This window comes from Aedes aegypti, chromosome 1 (assembly GCF_002204515.2).
Source record: "Aedes aegypti strain LVP_AGWG chromosome 1, AaegL5.0 Primary Assembly, whole genome shotgun sequence".
Taxonomy (NCBI): Eukaryota; Metazoa; Arthropoda; class Insecta; order Diptera; family Culicidae; genus Aedes; species Aedes aegypti.
Window position 1 is genome coordinate 38,916,354 of NC_035107.1, and position 23,030 is coordinate 38,939,383.

The 23,030-nt window shown below is 41.7% G+C and overlaps 1 protein-coding gene across 8 annotated transcripts in view; it reads right to left on the reverse strand.

Moving 5' to 3' along the window:
* The window catches only part of LOC5578376 (protein tramtrack, beta isoform), a 524,610-nt gene that overhangs the window by 383,694 nt on the left and 117,886 nt on the right, over positions 1-23,030 (reverse strand). The window lies entirely within an intron of this gene.

A 23,030-nucleotide genomic window follows, 5' to 3' on the forward strand; every position in this document is an offset into this window, starting at 1 on the left:
GAGTGTAGTACCAAGAGATCGAGTGTAGTACCACTTCAAGGGTACTCATTCTGAGCGCGACTTCTATACCCATATTTCATCTTTGGTCCTATATTAGCAGATTTAAATAGGTAAACGTATAGGGGCCGGTACTTGTGAACAACAAACAACCCGAGCTTGTGACATTGTTACTCGAAAAGTCACACTCAAACAGCTGATTCGGGATTAGTGCTGCCAGCTGGCGAAGTGACGACGAGAGATAGTGATTAGTCCATTGCACCCCTGCACTAAACGACCATACACCTCAATCTACTCAAGTGTGGGTGAGCTTAATGCGATTATAATAACAAGCCTTATTGTTGTTATTCGTAGAGGAATCTCTTCGTCATGACGAACGGTGGTGATCATCGAGGATTGACCCATTATTCAACCGAGCCGTCCGATCGAATGCGTCAGTTCCAATTTTGCCCCGGTCAGCACTTTTGTTATCTTAACGGATCAAAGTAGGCTGCTGGCTGGACATGCGTCCGTTTGCATGTGTCCGCGTGACTTTCGCTCGGTAGAAAACAGTGCTGTCCGTGGAGTGAGAGGCAGGCTAGATTGTTGTTATAACTTAATCGGGGTTGGACTACTTGTAATGATTTAATTTCATCCGAGCAGAGTAAACAAGTGTTCCAACGGGATCGTCGTTGTAATCCATCACAACAGTGGTGGAATAGTAGAGACCGAAGTAAAGACGTAAAATGCTGGTTCGGAATGGGTACCAGTTCTAGTACTGCACTCGGTCTCTCGTGACGTGAGGTATTTCGGTATCCAAGTTTGACAGATCGCAGTGCACTTTTCTTAGCAGTCTAGATTTTATTCTATTACCTTACGGGCCATAGAATTTTGGGCAACTGCAAGTACATTTTTATAGCACTTGTCATCTGTCAAACTTGAGTACCGTAGTACTTCGTGATGAACCTAATGTAGTACTAGAAGTGACACGCATTCTGGTTCCCATAATTACGTCTCCATTCCGTCTATGGCGAGATGACACAATTTCGCATTTCGAACCCAGACAAAACAAATCAAAGCAACCCTCTGTGTGATGCAAGCAAGTCGCTGCTGCTGTCACGATGACAGTTGTTTGACGCGCTTGACCTTGACGTTGCACATTTGTCACACACCGAGAGCCGAAGCCGTTAGCAACTAAACGGCGCGCGGCAAACGTTTCTCATTAACGCAGTTTTACGATCTCACCTAAATCATTCAGCCGTGCAGGCAGCCAGCGTTTGTATGGCGACGGCGGCGTTGTGCACATGGAAACTAACACAAACCACCCATGCCATAAGCGATCCACCGGGGGAGCTGTTTTATTTCACAGGACTGAAACGGCTGTCATCCACGAACAACTGGAGTGAAGCCAAAAATTTGGTGCTGGAGAAGGTGCTGATTTGACAGCTGGTGCTTTAAGCTGCAAACAAACCAAAATCCGTTGCGGAAGCGTACGCGTCTAAGTACACATTAGAAGGGTCGAGGAAGTTGTGAATAAGGCTATCCATGAGGACTTTCCGCGCTAGGACTGACAGCTGAAAGTGTACATGTAACCGAAACGGCAGGGTAAACAAAGCATGGGAGTGTTATCGGAGCTTTACATTTTCCTTTGTAATCGAACGGTCACTCCGATCGTGAAACGTCAAAACTTCATGATAAACAAAAAACCAGCTGATCGCAGCTGTCTTATGGATTGCCTTATGTTATGAGATCGGTTTTCTTTTTAATTCGCTGCAGTGTATATGGTAATGCAAGAGGAAGAGGAAGTAGAATGTATTACTATTGTTGTAATATTGAGGTTTCTATTAAGAGATGTTGCCAATTTCGTTATCTAATATCACTCCTACCATCACAGTTAATATTGACTTCGCAGCACCAATCTGGAGTTCGCCGGTTGGACTTCCGAAGCGAAGTTTTGAACGAACTAACTGTCATTGCTCTGTCGGCTCGGCTTTCATCTCGACTGTTTTTGAAAACAGTCCAACATCACGTCGACGGATGAAGTTTCACCACAACGGAGGATTCAGTTCAGTTCGAGCGCGCCAAAATCCTTCCGATTGAAAATGTGTTGGCGGTGCTTAAGGTGCAACTGTTTGCTATCCGTAAATGATGATCAATTTTGTAGTTTTGGGGATGTGATATCGGTTCTACCGGACAAAGATGAACTGAAAGTGTATCACCATGCCTGTTGTTAGCAAGCATATGATCCGATAGATCATCAAATGACCGATATGATATAAAACAGAAAATTTTTCTTTTCAACGATAGTATGAACATAGATTTTTCATGGATGCCAAGATGAGTCTATCGTGTGTTACCTTAAGTTCGTTGATAAAGAAGAGGAAATTGAGCGAAGTCCTCTTTCTGAATTTTATCGGGTTGTACAATAAACATCTGAATGGTAACGATCGTCAGATTCTGATTACGGAACTTATGATCAATGTTATCATGTACCGTAAACTGGGGGGAAGTTGATCATTTTTGAGTGATTCGGTGCTATAATTCCTAGCGGGATGCATGTATTATCATTTAAATATTTTTAAAACCTGTACTGGTTGAATGTTTAACGAATTATACAAACGAATTTTTGACAAATTATTAGGAGATAGGCAATTTTCTTTGAAATTAGCAACCCTCTTACAAAAAGATCATTTTTTCTCTAAAAAAAGAATTTGTATCCTCAATACAAATTCGAAACTGGGTACACAAAACATATCTGCAATGTATGAAACAGTTTATTAAAACTGTAGCTTTGTATAGCCGTGGAAATAGCAGGGGGGGTATACGCAACGAGGTGCGCCTACCGTTCATGTTTTGTGGGTGTACTCGTTTGGCTCACAACGCTGCTAGGCATCCCGCTGTTTGAGTGTTGAAATGAATCAGAATTTGCTGCCTGGTACGGCCCGCGTTTCGACCTGTGCTGTATGGGCCAGCTCGCGTGAGAGATGATGTCGTTTGGGACGGCCCGCCCGAGAGATGATTGTTAGGCGAGCTTTGTTTGTAGTTGACAGTCGTACACCCACCCTGCTTTTGCACTACCGAGGAATCAAATGCAGTACTAGAACTGGTACCCAATCTGAGCCCGAGTGGGACGGACCTGATTCGGCTCTTCCGTGGGATAACCCAAATTTGGGTAAACTGATATATACCTATCTTTAGGTTGTTTCTATTTAACAGCGGCAAAACAAACAACTCAGTGCAAAAAAAATCTACGCAGCGTTAGCTTTCGAAGTCTCCGTGATGGGTTAAAACAACTTAACGTTAGGTAAACTTGAAAGAACCCAAATTTGGCTTATTCCATTGAACTTTGACGCTGGGTCGGTGCGTCTCTCTCTGTTTTTGACAACATTGCTGTTGCGAGAGAGGCAAAACAACCCAACCGTGGGTAAATACTAAATGCAGTTTATCCAAATTTGAGTAAAAACGAATTTATTTTTTGTAAGTCTGATTTCTCCGTGTATGGATTGTTAATTTTTGATTGAGCGGTGCCGTGTTATTTACGTGACCTTGGCAACGAGTGAATTCGGCACCGCTCAAACGTCAAATAATGAACTCGTGCATCGGTCCATTGGTCCATTTATAGAAAAAAAAAACACCTTGGCTAGTATGATGACAGTCTCTATTTTCAAATATATGAGCATTGTTATTACTTATTTAGCTCCATTATGCTTCAAAGCATCTGAGCCAGTATGTATAGTATTGCGCAATATATAGATTAATTTGTATAGTTGTCCTTTGCATTGCATATTTTGTTAACCAAAACATTGATTTCATTAAATTTGTCCGGCGAAATTTGACGCTTCCGCAAGCAGCGTGACATGAACAGAGCTTAAAAATCACTAGCGCCACAACAAAGGTGGCAGGCTTCAAGAACTAGAGCTTTCTTCAGGGGGTTGTTTTATTTACTTAGCTGGCGGGAATAATGCGATGTCTAATCGTTGAAAGGTGCGTCGCACCAGTCGCATATGGAAGCAATGAAAAATGTTTGATTTTTATCGAAACATGCAATACCCTTCGGAAACGAACGGTTTGTTTTGCTTTCTTTTTTGTGTAATATCAAAACCTAACCTCGAAACTCCATTAAAAAAATCTCAACAATTCCAGCAGTAAATGTCAACTGCATATAAACCAAATCAAAAGGCAGGACAGTCAATTGAGCGCGATGAAAGAGAGACAGAGAAAGGGAATTTTTCGTGACGTGTGCATGGTGACGTCTTCTATATTTTTTTTGTTGTCGACAAATGTCATCTTCGTATTTTTATAGCAACTTCACCAGTGGACCAAATCACTGGTTTGGTTCAAATTTTTGGACCATGTTATAAATTGAAGCTTGTACCGGTGTTGCAAATATTATTCTAATTTTATTTTATACCAGTTTTCTGGTCTATTTTTTTCATTTTTGGTTGGATTTGGACCAAGATTTGAGCTGTTCCAAAACTGGTTTGACACATGTTTGTTTACCAGTTCGGATTTTTCTCGATGAAATTACCACCGTTTCTAAGAAACTAGAACCTCAAAGTAAAAACATGAACAATATTCGATCGCTGCTGTTTTTTTTTTAAACAATATTTTTTCCTCTTCCAGCAATTCCTCCAACAATTCATTCGGGGACTCCTCCAGGGACTCATACATGAATTTCTACAGGAATACCGTTTTGTCTCATATTCCGAACACTTAAGGCCGACAGTGACTTCAAATGCATCTGATTGGCAAAAAATAGCTAATATTTGTGTAAATTTTAATTTCTTCACAAAACCTAACTGTTAGCTGTGAGATGTACCGATAACAATGTTGATTTATTTAGTTTTAGTATTGTTTTTACGCAAGAGAATGAAACAACATTTTGATTCAAATGCCGAACACTGTATTAATTCTGTCTCATATTCCGAACACCTTGATTCAAATTCCGAACAGCACGAATAAATCGTATTCAAATGAATTAATTCGCAAATAATTTTATCTGAGCATGTTCTTCTGGTCTCAAACTAGAAAATCATAACTACTCCGGCGGTATTAATTATATTGGAGACGGTTGAATTGAATTGCAATTGACTGCCATTTCCTTGTTATTTGGTGACATATTTCAACGAAACATTTCAACCAAATCGCCATACAAAAATCGACTGTTCGGAATATGAGTCTGTTCGGAATTTGAGGCAAAACGGTATATATGAAGATTCAACAACAAAGTCAGCCTACAGATATTTCCAGCAGTTCTTCCGGGAATTCTACTGAAGTTACTCCGATATGTCCAACAGAATTTCTACCAGTAATCTTTCTGGGGATTTCTTTTAAACATTCATCCGGGGATTTGCTGCAGGAATTTGTCAGGGGATTTACTTCGGGTATGTATTTTCTTCAAAAACTTTTATCCATGGATATCGTACGGAAATTCCTACAGGAATCCCTTTTTGGTTTTTCGGCAGAAATCTCTCTGGGGATTTGCACTACGATTTGTTCCGGAGGTTTCGTCCAGGAATTCCTCCGGGGGTTTTCTTTCCGGAAATTTGCTCAAGGAATTCCTCTGGAGGTTTTTGTTAGAACTCCTCCGAGGATTTTCTCCAAAAATTCCTTCGTAGACTTTTCCAGAGAATTTATCCGAAGATTTCTTCCACTGGGGTTTATTCAAGGATTTCTTTCAGAAATTCTTCCGCGGATATCCCCCAAGAACTCAGGATATTCTCCAGAAATTCTTTCAAGGATTTTCCAGAGAATTTATCCGGATATCCAGGAATTCCTCCTAGAGTTTCTCCAGGAATTCCTTGGGCGATATCCCCAGGAACCCTTCCGGGTATTTGTCCAGGAATTTCTCAGGGAATTTTCAACTCGAGGGATTTCGTCCAGGAAATCATCCGGGAATTTCCTCAAGAAGTACTTCCGAGGATTTCCTCCCGAAACTCCTCCTGGGATTTCCTGTAGGAATTTTTCCGGGGATTACGTCCGGAAATTCCTCCGGGAATTTCATCCAGGAATTCCTCCAGAAACTCTTCTGGCGATTTGTTTCAGAAAATCCTGCGGAGAAGTTTTCAAAAAAATCTTTCGGGGATTTCCCCTAAGCTCTTCTCCGGGATTTTCTCCATGAGTTTTTAAGGGGATTTCCAAAAGCAATTCCTTGGGGGTTTAACTTAAGGAATTTCTGTAGAGATTTGCACCAGGAACTTCTCGGGAGATTTTCTCCATGATTTCCTTTGGGGATTTCGCCCAGGGCTCCCTCTGGCTATTTCGTTCAGAAATTCATCCGGGGATTTTTTTTCCAGAAATTGTTTCTGGAACTGTTCCAGGGATTTTCTCGGAGATTTCCTCCAGAAAGTTCTTTAGAGATTTGCATCAGGAATTGCTCTAGAGATTTGCTCAAGAAATTCCTCCGGGGATTTTCTTAAGTAATTCCTTCAGAATTCAGATTTTTTTTTCCGGAGATTTCCTTCTGAAATACCTCCGGGGATTTCGTCCGAAAATTCCTTCGGAGATTTTTTCAAAAAATTTCTCTAGGGATCTTCCAAAAACTCTTCTTCAGATTTTCGAAAGTGTTTCCTTCGGGGACGAGGATTTACTTCAAGGATTTCCTCCAACAATCCCTACGCAGGTTTTTTTTTTCCTAGAATTCCTCCATAGTTCGTTCTGGATTTTTTTTCTGAGAGATCCTCAAGTACACTAAAACCTCCATGAGTCGATACCCGAAGAGAGCATCGACTCATGGAAATAACGAGTCATGGAACAGAAATGCTTTGGAACGTTGTTTGAGGGGACCATCATAGTATTCATGAAATGTTGGTTTTTACATGGTTCCCCATGTGTCGATATTGAATAATGGAACATCGACTCATGGGGGTTTCACTGTAATTCCTCGAAAATGCTCCGGGGTTGTTTCGATAAACTCACTACATTCCCTCCGGAAGTTTGTCCAGAGTTCCTCAGTGTTTCTCAAAAAATTCTTAGGGAATAGGGTTCTAAGGCCCTGTTTCAATTTTAATACCAAAGGCTTCAGTTTAGGCCAGAAACACTGAATGTTTACTAAATTTTCAAATGATTTTTGTTGATCTGAGCCCAACAAATATTTTTTTGTTTTTCTGAAATTTTGTCACACCCCTTGATTTAAACTCAAAAGTTGGGTATATTTTGTTTTCCGTGTCCCTTCCGAAATGTCAGACAGGAACAACCCCAGTGTTAAAACTTAAAGCCCTGTGGCATTTTTGTCGACAAAGTGAATGTCAAACATGATCAAAAGTGTCAAGGTCAAGTCAATTTCGAACCATTTTTTAAATTAATGTTTAAATATGTTATAGCCGTTATATGAGCTGGAAAAAATGCTAAAGCAGTTGAAAGAACACCCAAGTAACATTAGTAGCTGAATAACAGTTTATTCCGCTGAAATACGCTTGAGAGTGATTTATTCAAATCCCATTCAACTTTAATCTTTGTTGGGCATGACCTTTCTTATTATAAAATAAAAACAAAAATTCATTAAAAAATTGTAGGACCCATCTAGACTTCGGAAGTTCTTCGTCCTTCGGAATTCCACCGTTTATTCTTCTAGATTTCTTTAAGAAATTTCCCTGGAGTTCTTCCAGCACTTCTTCTAGATTTCATCCAGTAATTCCTGGAAAGTTCCTCCGGAGTTCCTTCCTTCCTGATGGGAATTGCTTCCAATTTCCTCCTTAGTTTCTCCAGGAATTTCTCCAGAGCTCGTCAAACAACTACTCCGGAGTTCTTCTAGAAACGCCTCCTGAGTTCCTCTAGGAATTGCTTCGTAGTTCCTCCAGGATTTCCATTTCAGATTTTCAAGGATATTGTCCAGAGTTTAAACAGGAATTTCTTTAGAGTTCCTCCGAGAATTCGGAGCTTCACCGATAATTCCCTCAAAGTTTCTTCATGGTTCCTCCACAAGTTCCTCGAGTAATTTCTTCGTAGTTTCTCCAGAAATTCTTCCGGGGTTCTTCCAGGAATTCCTCTGGAGTTTCTCTGAATAGTCTTTCAGTCTTCTTCCGGGAAATACTCCAGAGTTCCTCAGGAAATCCTCCACAGTTTCTTAGGGAATTCCTCCAAGGTTTCTTAGGGAATTCCTCCAGAGTTTCTAAAGGAATTTCTCCAGAGTTTCTGAAGAAATTCCTCCAGTCCTTACAATTCCTCTATACATTCCTTCGGTGTTCCTCCAGCAATTCCTACGAAGTACATCTGCAGCTCCACTGGAAAATTCTTAGCAGTTCTTCCGAAAAGTCTCCGGAGCTGCACCAAGAATATCTTCGGAGCTCTGCCGGAAATTCTATCGGAATTCCTCTAGGAGTTCCTTTATAGTTCAACCGTGTATTCGGAATTCTTCAGGTTTTATAAATTCTACTTTAGAATTCAGCTGTTCAATTCACTATTTCAAGCGTGTGCTAGAATAAGGGCGTAAGATGCATGATCGATTTGACAAGACGCAGTCAATTCTCGCGTTCAGTATCATAAGGGCGTAACTGCAATGATCGATTTCTCTTCATCGATTTTCTCTTTAGCTAATTACTCGGCCGGGAGAATATTTTCGATTAATATTTTTAGTTCAATAGAAAGTTCTCATCGTCCTTCGTAATACTGCATCGTAAAATATTCCGAACATCGATTGAATTTTCAGTACTCATCCAAAGAGAAAGTCGACGAAGAGAAATCGATCACTGCAGATACGCCTGTATGATACTAAGCGCGAGAATTTGATAAAAACGCTGACATTTTTTCAGCTCAGAACGCAAGATTGCATCTCGCTGCCAAGCGGTCTGAAATAAAAAAAATGCTCACAAATCGCATGTTGTCACTTTTATTTGCAGAAGAGAGGATCGATGAAGAGAAATCGATCATGCGTTTCACGCTCTTATTCCAGCACACACTTGATTTGTTTGTTTTTGTTGATCACATTCAAAATCAATCGTAAAAATACAACAAACGGTGCATGCGCGTGCGGTTTGGTCTACTTTTACTGGTCTATTTAATTTTGTCAGGTATATTTTGGTATAAATTTGCACCAAAATATGGACCACCGGTGAAGTTGCCCTTATCAGGACTTCTACTCATGTCGTTTTGGCCTACGACTTTTTCGGCCTAATGACTTCGACCCATTCAGCAATCCAATCCACGCGACCTAACGATCTTTTCGGCCTAAAGACCCCACATAATCTTTTCGACCAATCGGCTTATGGGCTAACTCTCACTGTCATTTCAAAAGGTACACGGAGAAAAATAATTCATCCATACACTAAAAGCACATTACTAGTATAAGCTTTAGCGTTTGGTACAAAAACTGACAAATGACTTTAGAGCCCTATTTTATCAGAGCCCCATGAAAAATATCTGGCCGATCTGGAGATCCGGGGAAAATCCAAACAGATTCTTTGGAAAGTCTTTAAAACAGTACTTCAGGTAATACGTGTTTTTTTTTGAGAATTTTCTGTTTGATTTCTGGTAGAATTGAAGAGTTTCAAAATTAGGATCTTTGAAGGTACACGAAGAGTAATTTCTATTTTTCATGGAGCTGAGCGAAGAACTTTAAGTGAGAAGGATTAAGAAATTTTCGATAGAATTCTAAAATAATTTGCACGGACTTCTTGGAAGAGACTGAGGAGAGAGTCAATAAGATTTACTGTTTCCAAAAACGTGTCTTCGAGCAAAGCTAATGAGGGATTTCGATTGTGATTTTGGTAGATCCATGCGATGAAATTAACCAAGAGTTGTTAGAGAAACTTATTATGCAATACCTTGAATAATCTGTATGGAATTCTAACAACAAAATTCCGATCAAATCGAGGATAAGATACCCTTGCAAAGAAAATCTCAATCCGTGTATAGTCCAATAGGCTGGCATCGAAAAGAGAGCACAAGTAAAGCCGCTAATAGGGCCCTGGAGCCCTGTCCCAATTCTAGTACCAAACGCTTTGTTTTAGGCCAGAAACATATATTTACTCCAATTGTAAATGTTTATCGTTCAGTTAAGTCCAACAACTAATTTTTTTTTCGTTTTTTTGTGATTATGTCACACCCTTTGGCTTAAACTCAAATTTTGAGCGTATTCTGTTTTCCATGTCCTTTCCGAAATGTCAGAAACGAGCAACCCCAGTGTTAAAAAGTCAGATAGAAACAACCCTTGTGGCGTTTTTGTCGACTACTGTCAACATGATCAAATTTGGCAAGGTTCAAATTTGGACCCGTTTCTAACATTAAAGTTTGAATGTGATGTTGCCGTTATTTGAGCTGAAGAATTTGTAGTAGCAAGAACGGGTTCTCTCATATTAATAATAAAAAGAAACAGATTTTATAAAAAGTGTTTGGACCCTATTACCAAATTAATTTTGACAGCTGATACAGAACGAGCAATATGTCACGTTTCCGCACGGAAAATTGATAGCTCTTTATGATTGGCTAGACAGGCGTTATGAAATTTGACGTTTCTTGAGCATTACTTTCAATAAGCCATTTTACGAGACGTTTCGGAACAGCTGATCGCTGAAGCGGCATCAATTGACAGGAGACCTGGGATTAAATCCAGTGTGATTTTTAACAACGCCTCATCTTACTAAACGAGGACATGGAGAAAATGGTAAAAAAGAGATCTAAAAATGTTCGTTACTGCAACATTACACCTAGATATTGTATAAGCTATCTCTTTTTCACCTATATTTCACATAAAAAGGCATGTTTGTGATCAGAAATATTTTAATATTTTTTCTCCATTTATGTTTTTGCCTGTATGAAAAGCTACGCTAGAAATGCGCACAGTCATCAGCCATCATCATCGCGAAAACTGACGACGATGATTGAAAAGTCCCAGGTCTCCTGTCATTTGACCTGCTTCGTAAAATGGCTCATTTCGTTCGTTGCACTATCTTTAAGTGGGCTACGTTTTAATTGGGCTCCCGTTAGTTGGGCTATAAGCCATTTTACGAGACGTTTCGGAACAGCTGATCGCCGCAACGGCGTCAATTGACAGGAGACCTGGGATTAAATCCAGCGTGATTTTTAACAACGCCTCATCTTACCAAACGATGACATGGAGAAAATGACAAAAAAGAGATCCAAAAATGTTCGTTACTGCAACATTACACCTAGTTATTGTATCAGATAACTCTTATTCACCTATATTTCACATAAAAAGGCATTTTTGTGATCCGAAATATTTTAATATTTTTTCTCCATTTAAGTTTTCGCCTGTATGAAAACTTACGCTAGAAATGCGCACAGTCATCAACCATCATCATCACGAAAACTGACGACGATGATTGAAAAGTCCCAGGTCTCCTGTCATTTGACCTGCTCCGTAAAATGGCTCATTGGCATTTTCATAAGACGTTTCAAATCAGTTGGTTTGGCAACACTTTGGCAGTTATTCTATGGAAATAGTTACGAGATGTTTTTGAACAGCTGATCGTTAATTCTATGAATGAAATTTTGACAGGAGGCGGTGTCGTAACAGCAATATCATCAGTGTTGCCGTTTCGTAAAATGGACTATGACAGTCCCGTGTATGCACCGGTCTTCCACCGATGTAAACAAATGCATATGTGGACCTGTCACCTGTCACATGAAAAGGCCTATACAAGAACTTCTTTGTTTTCCTTATCATACCTAAAATCTGAGAGGCTAAGCTCCCCTGTTTCTACGCCTCTGAATAGACGTCACATTCAGTTGTACATATTGACCGAGGGGTACAAAAAACTACAGAATTACACTGTATTAACCGAAACCGAGCCATTGTCGTTCCGAAAACTTCAGAACGCGCTTCACCCGTTGAAGATCCCCAAAGGATTCCTTTCGCTCCGCTTGCTGGAACGCAGCATTCCAACGCGTGCAGGTGCCACGCTGCAAAGCCATCATTTCCAGCAACCCGTCACTTATCTTTCGATCCCCATAATAAGTCAATTGGCCGTAATGCGGATTGCGTGCACGGAAACACGTGAGAAATTCCAATTGCAGAAATCGCACAGCGGAGCGCACGTGTACCGCCGCGAAGGAATCTCTTTCTGCAAAGTGGAGCGAACCAGCAACGCACTCATCTACCAATTATTTTTTTTGCACTGTTTGAAATTTGAATACCCCTCGTCGCACTTTAGGGATGATGGGATTTTGTTCCCTTGAAAAACAAGAAAAAACGCATCTATTTTTAATCCGTGCAGTTACCTACACTGAAACGGCAGACGAACTGCATCCACATCAATACATTATCCCTCTGGTGGCATCCACCGTTCCGTCAAATCAAAGCAATCGGGTCGCTTTTTCGTTGGCAACCCAAAACAATAACAACAACAAAAACAAACATAGTCCAAGCGAGTGTTTATATCGGTGCGGTCGCGAGTATTTGTGTGCGCGAAAAAGGGCGCTGTTACTTAATTTAAGAACCGTCGCGTCGGTCGAAAATAAACGGAGTTGACGGAAGCCGCGGCCTGTCGGGGAGGAGTGCACTGCCCATAACTGCATATTTGTAACATTCGACAAAAGTAGGCATTGAGTAAATGGGATACCAAGTTTGCATTTTATCGCAGTATGGGAGGAAACTAATATTTCAAAAAATCACTAAGAATTCAAAAGTGCTTATTTGAGGCTGAAATTTTGTACAACTCATATCGCACATAAGGTGCATAGTCAGAAAAAAATTCTGATAGAAATTTCGTTGCTACTGCATTATGAGGCTCATGTACAATCTCAATGTGACTGTTATGCGGTTACAATTGCCAATGTGACAAAACAACTTGGTATTTTTTTCGAATTTTCTAGAACAATCTCACAGATTTCAGTAAGTTGATCGAAAGTATTTGCCATTTGATGACTCTCCCCGGTATTAACTCCATTTTGTCAAAAATGTCGAATGTGACTGTTTTGCAGTTATGGGCAGTGCAGAAGTGACAGGAAGCAAACGAATCAGCTGGTTACAAGATCGCGCTCGCGTCCGAGTCTCTTTGTGTTCAAGAAACGCCAATCTTATAGCTGCGTTCAGTTGGTGTTGCTGTTGTTGTTTTTGTTATTGTTCGTCGCTGGCAGCTTTGGTCTGTCATGTGGATGCAAAACGATGGGATTGGCTGCACTTTTCTTATCTCTTGCGGGCGGCGATGATGGCGGCGGCGGTGGGGGAGTGCGAAGTGTGTGATTGTGTGAAGCAGAAGTGCGCTTTCATAATTCCGATTTCATTATCAAAGTCATGGTCAAAGTTAAGCCTCTCGCTCTGACATTTTGATGTGCGAGTGCATCCGATTCGAAGCCGGCTGCAAGCAAGCAGCAGGGCGTTGCGTGAAATGCAAGTGTTCGCGCGATAAGCGGACTGGCGGACCAGGGATGGATTCTTTGGTTTTGTGTAGAAGTTAGGTGAAAAGTGCTCTGTCAATTTCTGTCAATCTGTCATTCTGTCAATCTGTCACCCTGTCAAAATAAGATAATTCACGAAATTTCTCGTGACTTCTCTGCATTTATCCGCACAGCTTCATCCCCGAGTCTCCGTGTTTACATCATCTCCATGGATGGCTTGGCGATCGCTGTTTCAAGTTCAAGTATAACCGCTCGCAAGAGTGCCTTATCGGGCGCAAGTTGAGCCTTCTTCGCTCTCAGCGTACCCTTTTCTGATTGCAAACGCGATTAACAACGCAGCTAAGCCGCTGTTTACAGCCATCTTCGCCGGCACTCAACGCCTTCAGATTGCAACTATCTAAATGCCACCGATGATCGTTTGTTTTGTTTGTCGGAAGAATCTAGGTCCGCTCGACCGAGTAGAGTCGCGCGATTCTCGGGAAAGGTTAGGAAACCGGATGCTGAACATCGGCAGTTGTTCTGGAATCTAACGCCTCATTCAACTCCGTTTCGCAACGTAGAAATACGCAGAACCAGAAAAACCTCACGTATGCAGCGCACACTTGGACGGCTGCGGCGGCACTCTGTTTCTTATCTCGCCGTTTACGCCGCCGTTGCCGCATGCCATCCATCCGTTCCCTTCCTGACCTGAGTTGATTTTAGTACGCACATGCAAATTAGTGCATGCAGACCAGAACGCTAACCCACACATTCCTAGCTGCGCGGCTAGGAGTGTGCGAAATTGCAACCAGCCGTTGACGTGGAGCTGTGCGATAAGCGTAGCTACCTTTTGTGGCAAAAGATAGCTTACGTACGACGACAACGGCTGCTATTGGAGACTTTAGAATACTGGTAGACCGCTTGACAGCTCCCATCAATTAGAGTTAGGGTTCTTATGTTCGCTCTAGTAGGCCATGGGGAGGTTTCGGGTTACGGACGAATGGAATTCTAAGCCTACTGAGGGCTTTTGGGTTTCAAAGTCACTCCCCGAAATTCCGGTAACGTACTCGACGTTACTTTGGCAGAAGTAGGAGTAGTCCGTATGTATGGTATCTATGGGTAACTCGGCAGAGGAAGGAAATGAAGAGGAATCGCAGAAATGAAAGTCATGAGACTCTTCGCATGTATAGGTATGGAGATAGATTCACCGGCGACGAATCCCGGATGAAGGTCGCTGTCGTCATTGTGAAGACGAACTTGGTGGGTGGGAAGCTTTATTATAAAGTAATTTTATGCAATACCATCTAGAGTATGCTAATAAAGCTTCAGGGGTAACTGTCGAAAAACACTTTCCAAAATAATTAGAATTAAAGAGTTTTTAAATGTATCCATTTGGAAATTATATGCGTCATCATAAGTCTTCCAAAACATTAAGCTAGTTCTTCCAGATTTTCCACTGAAGTTCTCTCAGAATTTCCAAGGATTTTTTCCCAAATTTGGCAGAGAAACACCTTCAAGATCACTATGGAATTCTTTTTAATATGTTCACGGAAATTTTTCCTCAAATAACGGAGTAATTTTCCAAGGGTTTTCAGAAAAACTATCCCCGAATTCCCACGAAAACTGTTGTAGAATTTTAAACATATGTACTTCCAGAATTTTCATGTAAATTATCTCAGATATTTGAGAATACTCCATAATTGGGTCCTTAAATTTAAAATTAAATCTTTTTTTTCAATAAATAACACGACAGAGCGTGTCTTGCTACCGTTTTGTAGAATTTTCCTGATGGAATAACGACTCTCTCATATTTAGGGGTCTGTTTTGTCATTCGAGCGAATTCACGTGACTCGTCTGTAGTCATTGTCGATCAAAGTAAGCTTGCATATTTCAGATATCATCCGTCGACTCCCATAGTAATCCAGTCACATAGAGTGACAACTGTCGATAAACTCGAGTGTCAGATCCAAGTCGAGCGAAATTTTTGGTCGACAGTGACTCCAGTCGAGTCGTTTTTGATCGACTCGACTTATAAAATAGGGCCCTTAAACTTTAATTTCAAAAACTAATCCATATTTGAACCTTGTCACTTTTGATCAAGTTTGGCATTCACTTCGCCGACAAATTTCCACTGGGGTTTTACTTTTTAAAAACCGCTAACACTGGGGTTGTTCCTATCTGACATTTCGGAAAGGACACGGAAAACAAAATACACCCAATATTTGAGTTTTGAATCAAAAGGTGTGACAAAATCTCAAAAACCAGGAAAACGTTTTTTTTTAACTTCAACCAACGAAAAATTAAGTGAACATTTGTTTCTGGCTGGATGGTGACTGGACAATGCGTACCATTGGTACTTCGCGTACCTGCAGGTACAAAATAGACCCCATTTGTGGTCCTTAGCCTCTTGTCCAGTAACTCCTATCCCTACCTCCCCGTGGTGCCGCCTGGGATAAGAGTAACCTTAGGGAAGATCGGGTAACTAACCTCGATGGGACCTTGGTCGTATGCTGACAGGGAAGGCGGGCTCCTCTCTTCTGAGGGTGTAACTTATCAGCAGGGCTGGCATCTCCTCAGTGCAAACAGAAAAACACAAAGAGCGCGCACTTTGTGTTGATCATGAATTTGAGTGCAGTGCGACAGCTACACTTTCTCACTGGTTCTTACCTCTTTGAGGCCTCTTTGTGTTTCTGCTCTCGCTGCAATGCATCCTTCGACACAAAGTGTGGATGGAAAATGGTGAACACAAACTCTTTGTGTGGCTCATTGAGTACCTACTGAATGCTTCTATTGGAGCTTCTATTGGAATATATGGGAGAATTGTTGGAACGGGACCGACGAGTAGATGACGGAAATCGATGTCCGATGTCGTTTTGGAATCCAAGATGGCGACTTCCGGTTTGCGAAAATTTCTTCAAACCCATGCAATATGGGTATTTTTGGAACGGGAGCGACGAGTAGGTAACGGAAATCGATGTCTGATGTCATTTTGGATTCCAAGATGGCGACTTCCGGTTAGCGAAAATAACTTCACACCAATACAATATGGGTATTTTTGGAACGGGACCAACGAGTAGATGACGGAAATTGATGTCTGACACCATTTTGAAATCCATGATGGCGAAATCCGGTTTGAAGGGCTTTTCACAAACCGAAAGTCGCCATCTTGAATTCCAAAATAGAGTCGGACACCGATTTCCGTCATTTACCCGACGGCCCCGATCCAAAAATACCCATATTGCATGGGTTCGAAGGAATTTTCGGAAACCGGAAGGATTCCAAAACAACTTCGGACATCGATATCCGTCATCTATTCGTTGGTCTCGTTTTAAAAATACCCATGTTAGGATAAGGCAAAAAGAGCCAAATTGTGTACACTTTGAGCATGTTTTGCCAACACACTCCGTCAGCATCACTCTTTGCGTAATCGCTTACACTCTCTTTCCGACTGTGTGCCCTCATTGTGTTCGTGTTGTTACACTTTGCGCGCGTCTGTCTCCTCTTTGTACAGTGGTTAAATTCTGCTCTTTGCGCGCATTGTGCGAGTTGGTGCCAGCCCTGCTTATCAGAGCGTCTGTTCTCCATGTTAGGAGCGGCTGATCATCGTCCTAGTGCCAGCGTGGGACTCTAAACAGTGCTGTGTACGATGATCCTCCGGCGAGACAGGGGGTTGGTGCAGGCCTTACAAGCCAGCCGTAAAAATCATCAGTACAGGAAGCATACAACGTAAATTCGCACCGGAACAATCGGCATAGACCCAGGCATTAAAAACGGTCTAAACTCGGATCATGGAACTGTAAGTCCCTCAATTTCTTGGGAAATACCCGCATCCTTTCCGAATTATTGAGGGTCCGCAGGTTCGACATCGTAGCGCTGCAGGAGGTTTGCTGGAAAGGATCGACGGTACATACGTATAGGGATGGTTATACCATCTACCAGAGCTGCGGCAATAGACATGGGCTGGGCACAGCTTTTATCGTGCTGGGCGAAATGCAGAGGCGCGTGATGGGGTGATGGCAAATCGAAAACAGAATGTGCAATTTGAGGATCAAAGGCCGTTTCTTCAATATCAGCATAATCAACGTGCACAGCCCTCACCTAGCAAGTGACGATAACGATAAGGACGCTTTCTACGCGCAGCTCGAACGCTCAGGTTGGCCAGGAGGAGGAATTTAGACCGATTATAGGGAAATTCAGAGCTCACCAGCTTACGAACGACAACGGCCTCGGATTGATTGATTTCACCGCTTCCAGGAACATGGTCATAGGTAGTACCTACTTTCAGCACAGTCTCCCGTATCGGTAGACCTGGAGATCACCCCAACAGACTGAATCGCAAATCGACCACGTTTTGATTGATGGAAGACACACCTCGGACATTATCGACATCAGAACCTATCGCGGCGCAAACATCGATTCGGACCACTACCTTGTGGCGGTTAAAGTGCGCCAAAGACTCTCCGTTGAGAACAACATTCGGTACCGACGCCTGCCACGGTACAATCTGGAACGACTCAAGCTACCCGAAGTCGCAACTGATTACGCGCAAAGCCTTGAAGCAGCATTGCCGGAAGAGGGAGAGCTCACCGAAGCCAGGTTGGTTCAACGAGGAGTGTCAGACGGTTTTGGGCGAGAAGAATGCAGCGCGGGCGATGATGCTGCAGCAAGGCACCCGTCAAAACGTGGAACAATACAAACAGAAACGAAGACAGTAAACCCAACTATTCCGAGAAAAAAAGCGCCGCCTGGAAGAGTTGGATTGCAGAGAGATGGAGCAGCTGTGTCATTCTCAAGAAACGCGTAAGTTCTACAAGAAACTCAATGTATCCCGCAAAGGCTTTGTGGCTCGAGCCGAAATGTGCCGGGATAAGAATGGAGATATCTTGACGGACGAACGTGAGGTGATTGAAGGGTGGAAGCAGCACTACGATGAACACCTCAGTGGCGCAGAGGAGGAAGACCAAGGCAGCAGGAGGAAGGGCTTCATCAGTACGGCGGATGAGGAAGACGTGCCAACTCCCACAATAGGTGAAGTTAAGGATGCTATCAAACAGCTCAAAAACAAAAAAGCAGCTGCAAAGGACGGTATTGGAGCGGAACTTATTAGAATGGGCTCGGACAGGTTGGCCACTTATCTGCAACGATTGATAGCCAGGATCTGGGATACAGAACAGCTAGCAAGTTCCTACGCACCACCTATTCATCGATTTCGAAGCGGTCTATGATACCATCGACCGCGAAGAGCTATGGAAGATTATGGACGAGAATGGTTTTCCCGGAAAACTGACTAGACTGATCAAAGCAACGATGGATAGTGTACAGTGCTGTGTGAAGATATCGGGTGCATTATCGGACCCGTTTGAAACACGCAAAGGACTTCGACAAGGCGATGGTCTTACCCGACTCCTGTTCAATATTGCGCTAGAAGGTGTATGAAACGGGCGGGCTTCAACATGCGGGGCACGATCTGCTTTGCTGACGACGTGGACATTGTCGGAAGAACGTTCCAGGTGGTTTCTGAACAGTATACCAGGCTGAAACGTGAAGCAGACCGGGTTGGATTGAAGGTTAATACGTCGAAGACGAAATACCTGCTAGCTGGAGGAACCGAGCGCGACAGAGCTTGCATTGGCAGACGAGTGATGATGATCGACGGGGATGAGTTCGAGGTGGTGGACGAACTTGTCTACCTCGGATCATTGATAACGTCGGATAACAACTGCAGCAGAGAAATTTGAAGCCGTATCATTGCCGGAAGTCGTGTTTACTACGGACTCCACAAGACCTTGCGGTCTGGTAAACTTAACTTCCGTACTAAGTGTATTATGTACAAGACGCTGATAAGACCGGTAGTCCTCTACGGGCATGAGACGTGGACAATGCTCGAAGAGGACCTGCAAGCGCTAGGAGTTTTTGAGCGATCTTCTGCGGAGTATGTGAGAACGGCGTATGGAGGAGAAGAATGAACCACGAGCTTGCGCAACTCTACGGTGAACCCAGTATCACGAAAGTCGCCAAAGCTGGAAGGGTACGATGGGTGGGACATGTTGTAAGAATGCCGGACAACAATCCCGCAAAAATGGTGTTCAACTCAAATCCGGCCGGTACAAGACGAAGGGGAGCGCAACGAACTAGGTGATTTGACCAAGTGGAGCAGGATCTTTGAAGTGTGGGGCGATCGAGGAATTGGAGGTTAGCAGCCATGGACCGAGTTAGTTGTCTTGAAGGACGTAGCGCCATCGAAACCAAAACCATGTGTTTCTGGGTAAAACATAAGCGTTTGGTACTAAAATTGATATAGGGTTTCAGGACCCTATTACCAGCAAATTCATCAAATTTTCCAGGTGTATTTTAAAAAAAAAATCTAGGAAAGTTCAACGAAACTCCGAAGTTTCCTGTGGAATTTCCTTGGAAATTATAAGAGAATTTTCAGGCCAACTCTTCTGTTTTTATTTTGGAATCCTGTCAGAATTTTTAAGAATATTCTTTGACAATTTTGAAGGAATCTGTCGAAGAATTTTCGAAGATTTTTTTCTTGAATTCCAAGGGAATTTTTTTAAAGTTTCCAGGAAATTTTCGCCTTATTTTCCAAGGTATCTCTCTCCTAGGTTTTTAAAGAAGTTCTCCGAGGGTTTTCAGAGAAATTTTTGGAAGCATTTCAAAAGAACAATCGCCCCTAATTCCAGGGATTTTTTTCCAGAATTTCTCAAAATGTATTTGAAAAATTTGCACAAAAGATATTTATTCTGAAGTTAACTTCATATCTGATGGTCTACGCACATGTAGCGTTACATAAAAGCTAATAAGCCATTCGATCTCACGCAACTAAATTTCTCATGCACGTCTTCAGAATTACGAACAGAGATAATCCATCCATCCATTCTGATGACCTGGAAACCACCGATCCATGTAATTCCCTGGCACCCCCTGTTGCCTTTGGGAGAGATGCGTTCCAACGATTTCGCACGCGTGAAATTTTCTACGCGCAAAACCACTCTGAACTTTTGCTCGGAAGTGCATTCGTCCATCAGCTGGAACCTGGACGGGTGCATGCAATCTCCGAGCACGAATACCTAGGAAATGCAACGACGAAGACACGATGAAGACGAAAGCCGGTGACGACGTCGACCGGCATTAATAATAATGATATTAAATAATGATATATAATAAGAAAACGGCGCACAAAGAGACCACGGAACGGAAAGCCGCCGCAGCCGCCACCGCCTTGGCTAAGCTAAGCGCTGCGTAGTCGTCGCTTATGGAAAATCGCACCGCTGCAGAGGTACCGTGAATTGGGGGGAAATTGATCACTTTTTCACAAATTTTTGTGATCCTTACGAATTGAGAAATTTCCAAACTTGTTTCGATACGACGTTTCAAAAAAATTGGTTTGCCAATGTATTTGCTATATTTGCGACATAATTTAAACTTTGGGGGTTGAAGAATACTTATCATCAAAGTTCATTAACCCTTTGGGGCCGGCGCGGTCATATATGACCGCAGTACAAAAAAGGCTATAAAAAGAACCAATGAACAAATGTATATACTGTCTTCGGTAAAGTTGTCCCAAATATACTCTATCATCAGAGAAAAATATGAAGTATGACCTAATTGACAACCTAGAACATCCTGAACTTCCTGAAGTTTGGAAAATTGAACTATAAGTACATACGAAGCGTGAAATGCTGTTTGTGAACATAAATGATGTTCAGGCTAGATAATACAGAATTACTCTTTTAACAAAAACACTATTTCACTTGCTTTGCTATGTCCTGGGATGTTCTAGGACGTCCAAACTGTCCTGAAGCACACTCTTTGAAATCTACAACCGTAACAGTAATTGTTTGGGTTAAAAACAATAACATTACAAATTCAAATAGAATCTACCAACCTCTGAAAATCTCAAGAGCTATTTCAAGGAACGTTTGGGATATTCCAGGCCCTCCAAATTACCCTGGAGTTCAGAACTTCAGGTCTACACTTGTTCCAGTAGTTATTCTCGCTAAACTGAGTGCAGTTATATAATCTACAATGTTTACTGAATCTTGTCACGGATCAAAAGGCTACTTCAAGAAACGTTTGAGGTATTCCAGGCCCTCCAAATTACCCTGGAAATCTGAATTTCATGTCTACATTTATTCCAGTAGTATTTCTTGCTAAACTGGATGAAGTTATATAATCTACCATGTTCACTGAACTTTCGCACGTATCAATATGAAGTTTTAAAGAACGTTTGGAGTATTCCGGGCCCTCCAAATTACCCTGGAGTTTAGAACTTCAGGACTACACTTATTCCAGAAATTTATCTCGCTAAACTGAGTGAATTTATATAATCTTTCCTGTTCACTAAACCTTCTCATGCATCAATAGGCTGTTTCAAGGAACGTTTGGGATATTATAGGTGCTCCAAATTACCCTGGAGTTCAGAACTTCAGGTCTACACTTATTCCAGTATTTTTTCTTGCTAAACTGAGTAAAGATATATAACTTACCAAGTTTACTGAACCTTGTCACGGATCAATAGGCTAATTCAAGGAACGTTTGGGGTATTCTAGGCCCTCCAAATTACCCTAGTGTTCGTAACTTCAGGTTTACATTGGTTTCAGTAATTTATCTCACTAAACTGAGTGAAGTTATATAATCTAACATGCTCACTAAACCATCTCATGGATCAATACGCTCTTTCAAGGAACGTTTGGGATATTCCAGGCCCTCCAAATTACCCTGGAGTTCAGAACTTCAGGTCTGCACTTGTTCAAGTAATTTATCACGCTAAACTGAGTGAAGTTATAAAATCTAACATGTTTACTGAATTTCCTCACGGATCAATTAGCTGTTTCAAGGAACGTTTGGGGTATTCCGAGCCACCCCGGAGTTCAGAAATTCAGATCTACAATTGTTCTAGTATTTTTTCTTACTAAACGATGAAGTTATTTAATGTTCACTGAGCTTTCTCACGAATCAAAAAGATATTTCAAGGAACGTTTGGTGTATTCCAGGCCCTCCAAATTACCCTAGAGTTCAGAACTACAGGTCTTCCCTTGTTCCAGTAATTTTTCTTTCTAAACTGAGTGAAGTTATATTATCTACTGAACCATCTCATGGATCAATATGCTGTTTCAAGGAACGATTGAGGTATTGCAGATCCTTCAAAATTTCCCCAGGACTTCAGAACTTCAGGTCTACTATTTTTCCAGTAATATTTCCTTCTAAACTGAGTGAAGTTATATAATCTTTCATGTTCACTGAACCTTCTCACAGACCAATTGGCTATTTCAAGGAACGTTGGTGATATTCCAGGCCCTCCAATTTACCCTGGAGTTCAGGACTTCAGGTCTACCCTTGTTCCAGTAACTTTTCTCGCTAAAATGATCAAAGTTTACCCTTTGGGGCCGGCACGGTCGTTTATGACCGCAGTCGGAAAATGGCTGTATAAAAAGAACCAATGAATAAAATTTACTGTCTTCGGAAAAGTCCTTGTAAATATACTTCCCTGTCAGTGAAAAATTTTTGGTGTAGAGTAAAGTGGGGCAAAAGTTCGAGTGGGGCAAGAGTTTCTTTTTATGATTTCTAGCTCAAATCAAATCAAAACTTAGAAATGTCATGGTGGTTCGAATGCTATTCAAGTAAGAGACTTTCACTCCAAATATCATAAAAATCGATTGAGATTTGGAAAAGTTATGGCTATTTGTTGTTTTTTGACGTAAATATTGTAATATTTGGTCAAACTTTCGATGCATGGAACCAAATGAAGATAAAATATTTTTCAATATTTTATG